This window comes from Saimiri boliviensis, chromosome 3, assembly GCF_048565385.1.
Source record: "Saimiri boliviensis isolate mSaiBol1 chromosome 3, mSaiBol1.pri, whole genome shotgun sequence".
Lineage (NCBI taxonomy): Eukaryota > Metazoa > Chordata > Mammalia > Primates > Cebidae > Saimiri > Saimiri boliviensis.
Genome location: NC_133451.1, coordinates 47,771,946 through 47,784,171, shown reverse-complemented (window position 1 = coordinate 47,784,171; position 12,226 = coordinate 47,771,946). Strand labels below are relative to the sequence as shown.

Below are 12,226 nucleotides of genomic sequence, written 5' to 3'. Positions count from 1 at the left end.
CATCATGAGCTGTGTCCTTCTGTTCATCCTCCTGCTTCTTGACATTTTCTCATCATCCTTCCTGACGCCATCCCCCCTCCCCACTGCTTACCCTCTTAAAGACAGCACTCTTCAAGGGTTTTTGTTTCTTCTTAGTCATTCTTTATGATTCCTTTCCCACCCTCCTTGGACCCCACTGCCTCAACAACCAGCTCTACACAGACACTCCAGACCTGCATGGCAAGCCCTACCTCCATCCCAAACTCCAGACTTGCATTCTCAGCTCTAGTTGCCCAAACCCATGGAGGTCATCTGAGCACCTAATATTCACTGTTTTCTTTTAACAAAATAGTAATAGACTCAGGGTCTCCCTGTATTGCCCAGACTGGTCTTGAACTCTTGGGCTCATGCCTGTAATCCCTGCACTTTGACAGGCTGAAGTCCTCCCACTTTGGCCTGTCAAAGTGCAGGAATTACAGGTTTGAGTCACTGTGCCTGGCCAAATTCATCATTTTCTTTCACAAATATAATCTCATATTTCCTTACTTGGTCAACAGTGTCACAAAATTCACCCAGTAAACCCGGTTAAAATTTCTGACTTAATCTGTCTCTTTCTTTTCATTTCCTATATCTGAGCTGCCTCTAAGCTCTGGGCAGTGGAAGATCCTGAATGTTTATACAGGGGTACATTTAGGCCTGGCAATATGGACAGGGGGCTAGCTAATTTGTGTTAAACCAGTGTTTGCATAGAAAGCATACTGTTTTTACTTACAGGTATATTTATTTAGGGTAGACTAAGGCGGAAGGTGCTGGAGTTCTGTGGAAGGACCTTAAGATCCCCCTAGTCTACCTGTTGGCATCATCACTAATCCAACAGGATCTAACTCCTCAATAACTCTTAACTTTATTACATCTGTTCTCAATCCCCAAATAAAGCACCTCCCTTGTCTATTGTCTATTGCCTAGATTACTGTGACCTTTAATACTTCTCCTTGCCCCTCATTCACCCCTAAATAATCTTATATCCAACCCATCATGCTCCTGCTCAAAAACTTTTGACGGCTCCTACTGTCTGTATAAAAACCAAATTCCGTAATCTAGACCCACACTACCTTTCCAATTTCATCTCATCACATTATCACTAGAGTGCACATTCTACATTCTGGTTTATGTCATGTAACATCAACCATTTATTTATTTCAGCAAAGCCTTTAGGCCTTTTCTAGGCCCTCATCAATTTCTCCCCAATTGCTATAATTGTGATTTTGAACTTTCACGAGAATATTTAGGAAGAAGCTCCTCACTCACCTACTCCTTAGCTGTAAACATTCTTATGTGCACATCTACCCTCATTCCTGTCCTCCTATGACCCAAGGCCATGGGTCCATTCATGTTACCTTGCTCTTCCAACCTCCCCCTATCTAATAGGTTCTTCCCACAGGATATGTCTGCTCAAGTCTCTTCAATACTAAAATTAAAGAAAATGCCACCCTGCAGTTCCCTCAAAGTTCCACCTTCTTCCCTCATAGCTAGGTGCCTCAAAGTGATGGTCAGCAGCTCACCATGGCCTCTTCGGCACACTGCAGCCTGGCTTCAGCTCACCTTTCTTTTAACCTGTGCCAGTAGAGATCACCAACAACCTCCAGTTGCCAAGTACAATAGACTTCAGTCTTCACCAAGGAAAACCTCTGCAGCATTCCCCAAAGCTTAACTGAAGGAAGAAGTACAGGCTCCTATCTTTGACCACTGTTGACCACTCCCACCTTGAAACTCATTTTCAGTGGCTTTTGTGATACACCTCTGTAAAGATGAGATACCAGGAGTACACAGATGGCAAGACATACAGATGACTGAAGAGAGTTTAAGGAAGCAATCATTTGCAAAGATGTAGGATTAAAGAAAACTAGCAAGGGAAGATGAAGAACCCATAGGCTAGCAACAGGGGAAAGCCTTGACACCTTAGACCTGTAGAGACAAGGCAGGTTGCAGCTGTGAGGTTGCCCAGCAGGAGCCGTGGTCTTTGGCAGACTATAGCCACTAACAGTCCATTTACAACAGAAGGAAGGCAGGGGATGATCACCCCAGCCTCTCTCTTCTCACCCTCCAATCTCCTGGCAGTGCCTCCCAGAGGCTGAACTCTTGAAGCCAGAGGACAAGAGAGGCAGTTGATGTGATCCACAGCAATCAGCCTTCCAGGCCACAGAGCAGGATAAAGGATAGAAAGTGGATTCACAGGGCAAACAGAATATCCAGCACACACTTCCTCCTGATCGTTCTTGCTCTCTTTGATACCATCTCAGGCTCCTTTTCTGAGCCCTCTTTCTACACTCACCTCATATGTTTCTCAGGTCTTTTCACTCAGTTTGCTTTCTCCTTGTGAGCTATCAACCATCATGGTTTCAACCACTAGCTAAGTGCTGATATTTCCCCTTTCTATAACTCTTAGCTTTGAAATCTTTCTGGAACTTTACACTCACATCCAGTTGCATATTAGGTATCTCCATGGGCACTTCAAGCTAAGTGTATACAAAATGAAACACATCAGCTCTCCCTAACCCTCTCCACTCATGGAATCCAATCTTCTGTGTTCTCATCTCATTATCCACCTGGCTGCTCCATCCAGACATTTAAGAGTCATTCTTTTGATGTCTCTCTCCTCCCTTCTTTTATCTAACTCATTGGTCACTAAGTACAGCCAATTCTGGCTCCTAAATATCTTCCAAACGTATCCCATCCTCTCTGTCCACACTGCCACAGCTTTCACCTTGGCAAGCTTTCACCTTGACACTGTGAGATCTATCGTAACAGTGCTTTCTGTACTTTCTGTATTAGTCATCATCCTCCAGAGAAACAGAATCAATAGGATACATACAGATAGAAAAATACTTATTATGAAGAATTGGCTCATGTAATTATGGAGGCTAAGAGGTTCCATAATCTGTTGTCTATAATATCAAGGACCAGGAAAGCCAGTGGTAGAGTTCCAGTTTAAGCCCAAAGACTTGAGAACCAGGAGAGCCAGTGTTGTAAGTCCCAGTCTGAATCCAGATGTCTGAGAACCAGGAGTGCTGATGTCTAAGAGCAGGAGAAGATAATGTCTCAACTTAAGAAGACAGATGAAAGCCCTCTTCTCTCCACCATTTTGTTCTATTTAGGCCTTCAATGGATGGGGTGCTGTCTGCCCACATAGGTGAGAGCACACCCAGAAACCGTGTTTTACCAGCCATCTGGGCAATCCCTGACCCATTAAGCAGGCACATAAAATTAACCATCACACCTCCCATCCCACCTCCTTTTGCTATTCCCCACACTGCAGCCAGGAGGTGGTTTCTAAAATGCAAATATGATCATGTGGCTTTCCTGAGTAGAACCCATCCATTGGCTATAGGTTTTTCTGTTTCTCTAAAGCTCCACATGTAACCAAAACACAGGTTCAGTCACTCACCACCTGCAGAGTCCAATGAACAAGATTGAGTCTGGTATAAAGAAAGTGACTTTATTCCAAAGCATAGCTTAGGGAAGGAAGTACAGGCTCCTGCCTTTAAGGACATCATGTCACTTTTGGGGCAGAAAGCAGAGGCTTTTAAGTGGGGATTTGGCATGAATGGCATGCAGGGGAGGGAGCAAGCAGATGTAGGGTCTGCATGACTCGCTATGGTGCTGCATCGACCGAGCTGGCACCATCATGGGCAGAGCTAACTTGTAAGGTGGCCACTGTCTCAGGATCCACTCCAGGTAAGAGAGAGAGCTCTGTCGCAGGGACACTTCAGGTTGTGAATTGACAGTTGTCTGTTGAGGCCATCTCCTGGTGGGACAGTCTCCTGTCTCTGGCACATAGTTGTCATGTTGGTGGAAAAGTAATTACGGTTATTGCCATTACTTTGCCAAACTACTTTTGTGCCAACCTAATAGGTAAGCTTGCCATGTAGGAAGTGTCTGGTGAGGGGAAGATAAAGGTTATAATTGCATTCCTAACGAGCTAAGTAACAAGTGAGGAACAAGGGGGAAAGGGGAAAGAGAAAAGAAGGAAAAAACAAAGCATAGCTCATTTTCTTTCTCTTAAAAAAAGTGAGGGTACTTGGTTACACACGTCTGCCTGTCTCCCAGCCCTTGCCCATGTCGCCCCTGCCCGAAGCACTTTTTCACAAAAGAGCCCTCCTGTAGCTGATAAGCTCCCACTTAGGTCTCCACTATGTTGTCATCTCTTCAGGGAAGACATCTCGGACCCTAGAGTGAGTTAGATTTCCCTATTACAAATTCTGTCATTAAACAGCATTGGCCTCCACATAGGAGAGCTTATCACAAGTAAAATTAAATAATTATTTCTATGATTATTGATTTAGTGTCTGTCTGCCCTTTTAATACTGTAAGTGACACACAAACAAAAAAAATTGTGTCTGTCTCTCCAAGACTTGGCACTGAGTAGGTTCTTCACACGTGCATTTATTGCATAAATGGAAGAGCAAACTTTTAGTACAGCTCACAAGGACATCGAGCATCTGTCCCTGCTTACTGCCAGGCTTATGCTTTATAGCGCTTTGCCCCATCCTAACATCAAAAGTTCAAGCCAGTGCACCAAACTGCTTGCAGTTACAAACTCACCAGACTATATTATTCCACCATGTCTTGGACCATATTGCTGCCTGCTTTCTGGATGGCACCTCTGGCCTCCCCAAGTCCCATCTCATCTGCTTGTCAAGTGTCTACTCTTCTTTCAGTAAGCTGTTTATGGATTATGTCCTCCATGAGCATTCTCCCCTTATTCCACCCGAGTAAAATCTACCAATTCCTTCTTCCCTGGGGCCTCCACTCTACTGTGCTGTGTATTATAGAAGGAACAAGGCTTCACATGGCTTTACTGAGATCTGCTGGAGAATCTGCTATTGGTCAACTTCCAACTTAGGTGAAATGCAGCTTCGCCAAGATTCACTCCAATGGGGAATCCATGAAGTCATCTCAGCGCTGGCAGGCATTTCATAAAGTGAAAAATTACCTCATATTCCATCAGCACAGAGAAAAAAGGAATATACAACATTCGCTATTGTTGTTTGTTTTGTTTATACTTTCACAAGAAGCTTTTCGTAGCATAGCATAAATGTCACAGTTTATATTGCAGGTGTTGCGAATTTCTCAGCAAGCCCCTTGTTTCTTGCAAAAACAAATTTTAAAAACCCTTCTCAATATGCCTGCCGTAAGCTTGGCTAAAATGCCTTGATGTGAGTGATATTTAAAGCCTTCCACTACCAGATTTGCAAAATGTCTTACCCTTGGAGTCTGTTCTCAAACTGCCTCAAACTTTAAACTACCTATGTTCTACAGCCTTTTTACCACAGTTTTTCCCTCTCTTTCAGTTTCACTTGTTTCAGTTATTTCTCTAGTCCCATTATTACATAAATGACTTTTAAAACATATTTCATTTTTTAATTTTTTAAAATTAAAACATATTCCCCCTTTGCATTTCTTTAGAAGAGTAACTTCGCGTTTTTTTCCACCTAACAATTTTGCATCAGCATATTTTAGTCTAAGAAACATTTTTTGAAAATCTCTGGTATAATTTACCTTTACATGTTCCTAAAACCATTATATTAGTCTGGGGCCTATGGCCACAAATCCAAAATATGAAATTTTTTAAGGAGAAGAGCAGCAAATGCCTTACATGAATCGTCTTTCTAATGTTGTTTCCTAAAACCCCTTCAGGTTCCATAAAGTCAGTTCGGGACCAGATGGACAAAAATTTTTCTCTACCTCTCTACAGTAGTCCAGAGTGTGAGGCCTACGATTCTCTCTTTCTTCTTGGGAAGTCTTTGTCCAGTTCTTTTTGGTGACCATGCACTGCAAGGGGAAAAACGAGAGTGATCAAGAGTAACCAGGAATAGCTGCTAAAACCATAAAACAGAAAATAAATGCCAGCAAGTAGATGTCCATGTATTTCAGTCTGTTTAAAAGACACTTTGGGAGCCCAAGGTGGGTGGATCACGAGGTCAGGAGTTTGTGACCAGCCTGGCCGACATAATGAAACCCCATCTCTGCTAAAAATACAACAAATTAGCTGGGCGTGGTGGTGAGCACCTGTAATCACAGCTACATGGGAGGCTGAGGCAGGAAAATCACTTGAACCTGGGAGGCGGAGGTTTCAGTGAGCCAAGATCACACCACTGCCCTCCAGCCTGCACAACACTGCAAGACTCCATCTCAAAAAAAAAAAAAAAAAGACAAAATTCACTCCACTTACAGATACACATTTTCTCTGAGGACCTACAGATCCAAGGGAGATAAAGGTAAGGTGGGAAGAAGGGGTTCTTACATTCTATGAGTGAAAAGGTTTGATGAATTTCATTAGTGCTTTACACAAGATTAATATGCCATCAAATAAATATAAGTTGCAGGCCACAGGCTTAAGCAAGCAAATGCTTTCATGAGCCTGTCCACTCAAGAGTATGGGTAAGAATCCCATCTTTCTGCTGCCTGATAATCTCATGTTAATGGCAGCTTGAGGACCAGACCTCTGTCTATCTGAATCTAGTTTCTGCAGAAACCTTAGCCAGTTTTTTTTTCAAATTCCCACCTTAATGTTTTGCTACTACCTGCAAATTCTAGGTGATATGGCCAATGAAAGGGCTGGTGAATTTTAAGGCTTTGCAAATTGTCTTAATAATTTAGCAGATAATGAATGTACCTCATTTGCCATAATGAACAAAGACGTCCCATATCTGGGCATAAAATTTTTTTAGTCTTTGGCTGACATGTATTTTGTCCACCTGTATATGTGTGTGTGTATGTGTGTGTGTGTGTGTGTATTTACAATACTCAACTCTACATACAATTAAAAGTGAATAACATCTTTGCTCATTTGAATATATACTATGCAAGTATATCATGTGTTATTTTAAAAGAAAGCTCTCATTATTTTTCTTTAAATACTGTTGACTCTTGCTTTTTATGACTCAATACATTTTAACCATAATTATTATATTGTATTGTATTTTATTTTTTATACTTAAATTATCAGCATTTGGCCAATAGGATCCTCCTTTAAGTTGGTTTCAATATCTTTCTCTGGGATTTCTAAAGCATCATTTCTTTGTGGCAAGAAATGTTCCAAGCCAGTCTAGAATATTACCCCAAAAATAAAGTCAGCTTCTCAACAAGGACTGGTGCTTTATATTAATGGAGAATAAATAGTTCAGATTTTTCTGCTATCATGTAAAATTTACATTACTGAAAAGCTTCACATTCTGCAAAATCAAGACTAAAAGCCATGGAACTCATGGGGCAAATGGAGTGGGGAAAACCACTCAAAATGTAGTCAACTTGGTAACCAGAACACTAAGAAAAACAATCACTGGTACCTTGAATGCTCCATACAGGCAGCCGGGCATGGCTAGAGGCTACAACAGTAGAGACTAAAAATTCACCTAAACCAGTGAGAGGAAACACTGGCCACAGGTGCATGAGAACAGAGCTGGGGTGCTGGAACAATGCACACAGAAGGAACTCGAAGCCAGACGCTCCCAGGACACAGACACCAAGCAAGAGTGGCACGAGGCTGGAACACACCTCTGGGGGCCTCCCCAGAGAGCCTGATGCTGGCAGTCATTTTTCGTTCTTTTTAAATGCAGCTAGAAGAATCCCACTCCCCAAACAGCAACTGAGATGTGGGATTTTCGCTTTCCTACTGCAAGTTGTAACTGTTCCTATTCTTCTGGCTCCCCTTGCCTAGAAGAAACCTGATCTGATAGAACACGACTTCTCAGTTATACAGACATCAGCCTCTCTTCACATAACTAATCAGATTCTAGAAACACACTTTGTGAAATCATGAATTACCTGTGTCTTTGCCCATGCAAGTCCATTGAGAGGTGGAAGTTATTCTTTCACCTCCAATCTTAGCTGACCTGTGACTGCTTTTTTTCCCTTTTATTATTGATTTTAATTGAAATAATAATTAAACATACTTATGGTGTACGGGGTGATATCTCAATACATGTATACAACGTGCAGAGATCAAATCAGGGAAATTAGCATATCTGTCATCTCAAACTTTCTTTGTTGTTGTTTTGGAAATATTCAAAATTTGCTCTTCTAGCCATTTGAAAAAATACAACAAATTGTTGTTGCTGTCTGTGCTTGGACCCAGTTGGTGGTGAAATGGTTAAACACAAGAAAGTCAGAATTATCAATATTTATGGGACCCAATATGGTGCCTCCCTCCAGAAAATGGTGAAGAAAATTTAAATTTGCCAGCATGCCAAAGACACTTGCTCCTTCTGTTGCAAAAACAAGATACAAAAAATGAGCTGTGAGGATCTGGCACTGTGGTTCCTGCATGGAAATGGTAGCTGGTGCTGCCTGGACCTATCACACCATTTCCACTGTTTGGTAAAGTTGCCATCAGAAGACTGAAGGAATTGAAAGATCAATAGAAGCTCCACTATTTGAGACATCACTAGTCTATCATAAATGGGTTAATTTATGTAATGAAATAAATATATAAATAAATAAAATTGTTGTTAATTATGAGGAAAGAGACCCAAGCATCTAAGATCACCTGCCCCTTGACTTCCACCGTGCATTTCAGTAAAATAAAAGGCTGGCCAACCGACGCTTCCTAAATCACCTTCCTATAGATAGCAGGCATAGTAAGTGGGAATCTTTCCAGAAGGTACTGTTTTTACTTAAACAAGATCAAACCCCCACCCCACACCTACTCCATGGACCAAGACCCTTTTCACATGTAATTTCTAAAACTGTAAACCCAAGATCCTTTCACGTGTAATTTCTAAGGCTGTAAACTCAAGACCCTTTCATGTGTGATATCTAGAGTTGTAAGCCTATATAAAGGCAGAGCTTCTCTTTGTTAGACAAGCCTAGCTATTAGGCAGCTATGTGCCTTGCTCCCGGCCGAAATAAATCACTCCTTCCTCCCTAGTTCTGTTTCTGAGAGGTCCGTTTCTCACAGCCGCTCCTGCTTCAATTACAGTCCCCTACAGTGCTACAGAACATTAGAACTTCTTCCTCCTTTCTAGCTGTTCTTTTGCCTCCATTAACCAACCCTTAGTTATTTCCTCACTATCTCTGCCCTACCCAGCTTCCTGGAGCCGACATTCTATTCTCTACTTCAATGAATCTAATTTTTTGGCTTCCACATATGAGTGAGAACATGTGGCATTTATCTTTTTTGTGCCTGAATTATTTCACGTAACACAATGTTCTCCAAGCTCATCCATGTTGCCATGAATGACATTTTTGTTCTTTTTTCAGGCTAAACAGCATTCCATTGTGTTTATGTACCATAATTTTTTATTTCCTTTTTGGAGTGTAGTGGCATGATCATAGCTCACCGCAGCCTCAAACTCTGAGGTTGAAGCCATCCTCCAGCCTTAGCCTCCCAAGCAGCTGGGACTACAAGTACATGCCACCACACCTGGCTAATTTTTTAAAATTGTTTGAAGAGGAAGGGTCTCACTTTGATACCAAGGCTGATCTTGGATTCCTGGCCTCAAATGATTCTCCTGCCTCAGTCTCCCAAACTGCTGCATGATCTACCACATCCAGTCCCCATAATTTATTTATCCATCTGTTGAGGGACACGTAAGTTGATTCCATATCTTGGCTATTGTGAACAGTGCTTTAATAAACATAGGAGTACAGCTATGTCTTCAACATATTGATTTCCTTTCCTTTGGATATATACCCAGTAGTGGGATTACTAGATCACATTTTATTTCCATTTTTTTTTTATTTGTTATTTTTTTAAAGAATGGATTCTCACTATGTTGCCATTTGGCCCAAGGGTGAAATTCAGTGGTTATTCACAGGTGTGATCATTGCACATTGCCATCTTGAAGGGCTCAAACTATTTTCCTGCCTCAGCCTCCAGAGTAGCTGAGACTACAGGCACATACCACTACCCTCAGCTCAATTTTAGTTTTGTGAAGAACCTTTACAACTGCTCTCCATAATGGGTGTACTAATTTGGATTCCCATCAACAGTGTATATGAGTTCCCCTTTCTCCACACCCTCGCTATTATTTGTTATTTTTGTCTTTTTGATAACAGCTATTGTAACTAAGGTGAGATGATATCTCACTGTGGCTTTGATTTGCATTTTCCTGATGATTAGTGATGTTGAGTATTTTTTTAATACACTTGTTAGCCGTTTATATGTCTTCTTTCTAAAAATGTCTATTCAGCTCATTTGCCTACTTTCAATGAGGTTATTTGCTTTTTTGTTCTTGAGCTGTTTGAGTTCCTTGTGTATTCTAAATATTAATCCCTTGTTGGATGAATAATTGGCAGGTTTTTTCTCCCATTCTGAAAGCTGTCTATTCATGCTGTTGATTGTTTCCCTGGCTTTGCAGAAGCTTTTAGTTTGTTATAATCCCATCTGTCTATTTTTGCTTCTGTTGCCTGTGCTTTTGAGATACTCTCCATGAAATCTTTATCTAGACCAATATCCTGAAGTATTTCTCCTATGTTTTCTTCTGGTAATTTCACAGTTGTAGGAGTTCAGTCAGGGTGGTGGGAGAAATTTTAGGAAAAGGATACAAACCTTCTTGGAAAGCTTGGAAGGCTTTTGCAAAAGCCTCAGGAAAAGTTTATGGCTGAAGGCAGCCTAATCCCCTTACCTTGAGTTAATAGCATAAAGCAGATAACAAGGGAACATAGGGGAATTTACTTAAAGAGCTTGTTTATTCACGTGGTACTAAGACCAATCTTTGATCTTCTGTGGGTACATGACTGCTCTCTACTTAGGGGATTGGCAATGTTAATTACCCACAAATGTGTTTGCTTTAGGCCTTTCTCATTAAACCTGTACTAAATAAACTTGTATTAAATAAAGGGGCTGGCTTATTGGGCCACAGCTGCTGACTCTTGATAACACCCTCCTTGGTGTCTGTGTGTGGACTGGTCCCCTAGTCTGCTTTCACTGGATATCTGTGTCTGAGTGTGTTTGTTCATCTGTCACTGAGTCAGGGTCTGTAGGTCAGATCCAGTACATAGTTTTACGTCTTTCATTTAATTCTTAATACATTTTGGGTTAATTTTCACATATGGTGAGAGAGAGGGGGCTAGTTTTATTTTTATGCATATGAATATCCAGTTTTCCCAGCACCATTTATTGAAGAGACTTTCCTTTCCCCAGCAAATATTCTTGGCTCGTTCTAAAGTCAGTTGGCTGTATATATGTAGGTTTATTTCTTGGTTTTCTGTTCTGTTCCACTGGCTTATGTGTCTGCTTTTATGCCAGTATCATGATGTTTTGATTACTCTAGCTTTGTAGTATATTTTGAAGTCAGGTAGTATGATGCTTCTAGCTTTATTCTTCTTGTTCAGGATTGCATTGGCTATTCAAGGTCTTTTTGTGGTTTCATATTAATTTTTAAATTGTTTTTTCTATTTCTGTGAGGAATGACCTGTGTCTGCTTTAACCAGCAGAGTTCAGAGAAAGTGACACTTCAGGACTTCTGAGATTGCCATAGAAACTTTGCAGCTTCCACCTAGGCATCTTGAAATGTTCATTCTGAAGGAAGCCAGTCTCCATGTAAGAAGTCCAATTGCCCTAAAACCACCATATAGGAGAAAGCCCAATCTAGCCATGGGGAGGAGCCGCATGAAGAGAGAGATTACCCACTTGCTCCAATTGTCCCATGCATTCCAGTCTGTATGCCAGACATTTTATTTAAAAAGATGACTTCATGATTCTGGTAATTCTTGGTGCAAAAATAAAAATTAAAAAAAATGGCTTTATTAGCCAGGCATGGTGGCATGCATCTATAGTCCTAGCTACACAGAAGGCTGAGGTGGGTGGATTACTTGAGTCCAGGAGTTCAAGGTTATAGTGAGGGGCAATTCCACCACTGTACCCTAGCCTTGGTGACAGAGAGAGACCCTGTTCATGATCTCAAGATATCCTATATTCATGGACTAGACGAATTAATATTGTTAAAATGTCCATTCTATTCAAAGCAATCTACAGTCCATGCAATCTCTATCAAAATTCCAAGGATATTTTTCACGGAAACAGAAAATAGAATCTTAAAATTTGATGGGCTCACAAACAACTCTGAATAGCCAAAGTAATCTTGAGCAAAATAATAATAATAAAAACATGGTACTAGAATAAAAACAGACATATTGGCCAATGGAACAGAATAGAGCTCAGAAATAAACCCACACATTTATGGTTAGTTGATTTTCAATAAAGATGCCAAGAAAACACAATGGGCAAAGGACAGTCTCTTCA

The 12,226-nt window shown here is 41.0% G+C and overlaps 1 long non-coding RNA gene and 1 pseudogene across 2 annotated transcripts in view; one reads left to right on the top strand and one right to left on the bottom strand.

Annotated features, from left to right (window-relative positions):
- Positions 1–7: 7 nt before the first annotated feature.
- The window catches only part of LOC141583992 (uncharacterized), a 57,558-nt gene continuing 45,339 nt past the window's right edge, over positions 8–12,226 (bottom strand). For both annotated transcript variants that reach the window (XR_012516834.1, XR_012516833.1), the window contains exon 3: positions 8–5,811. This is a non-coding gene — a long non-coding RNA (uncharacterized LOC141583992). The remainder of the gene's footprint in view (positions 5,812–12,226) is intronic.
- Positions 8,128–8,402, top strand: LOC120363558 (large ribosomal subunit protein eL43-like; annotated as a pseudogene).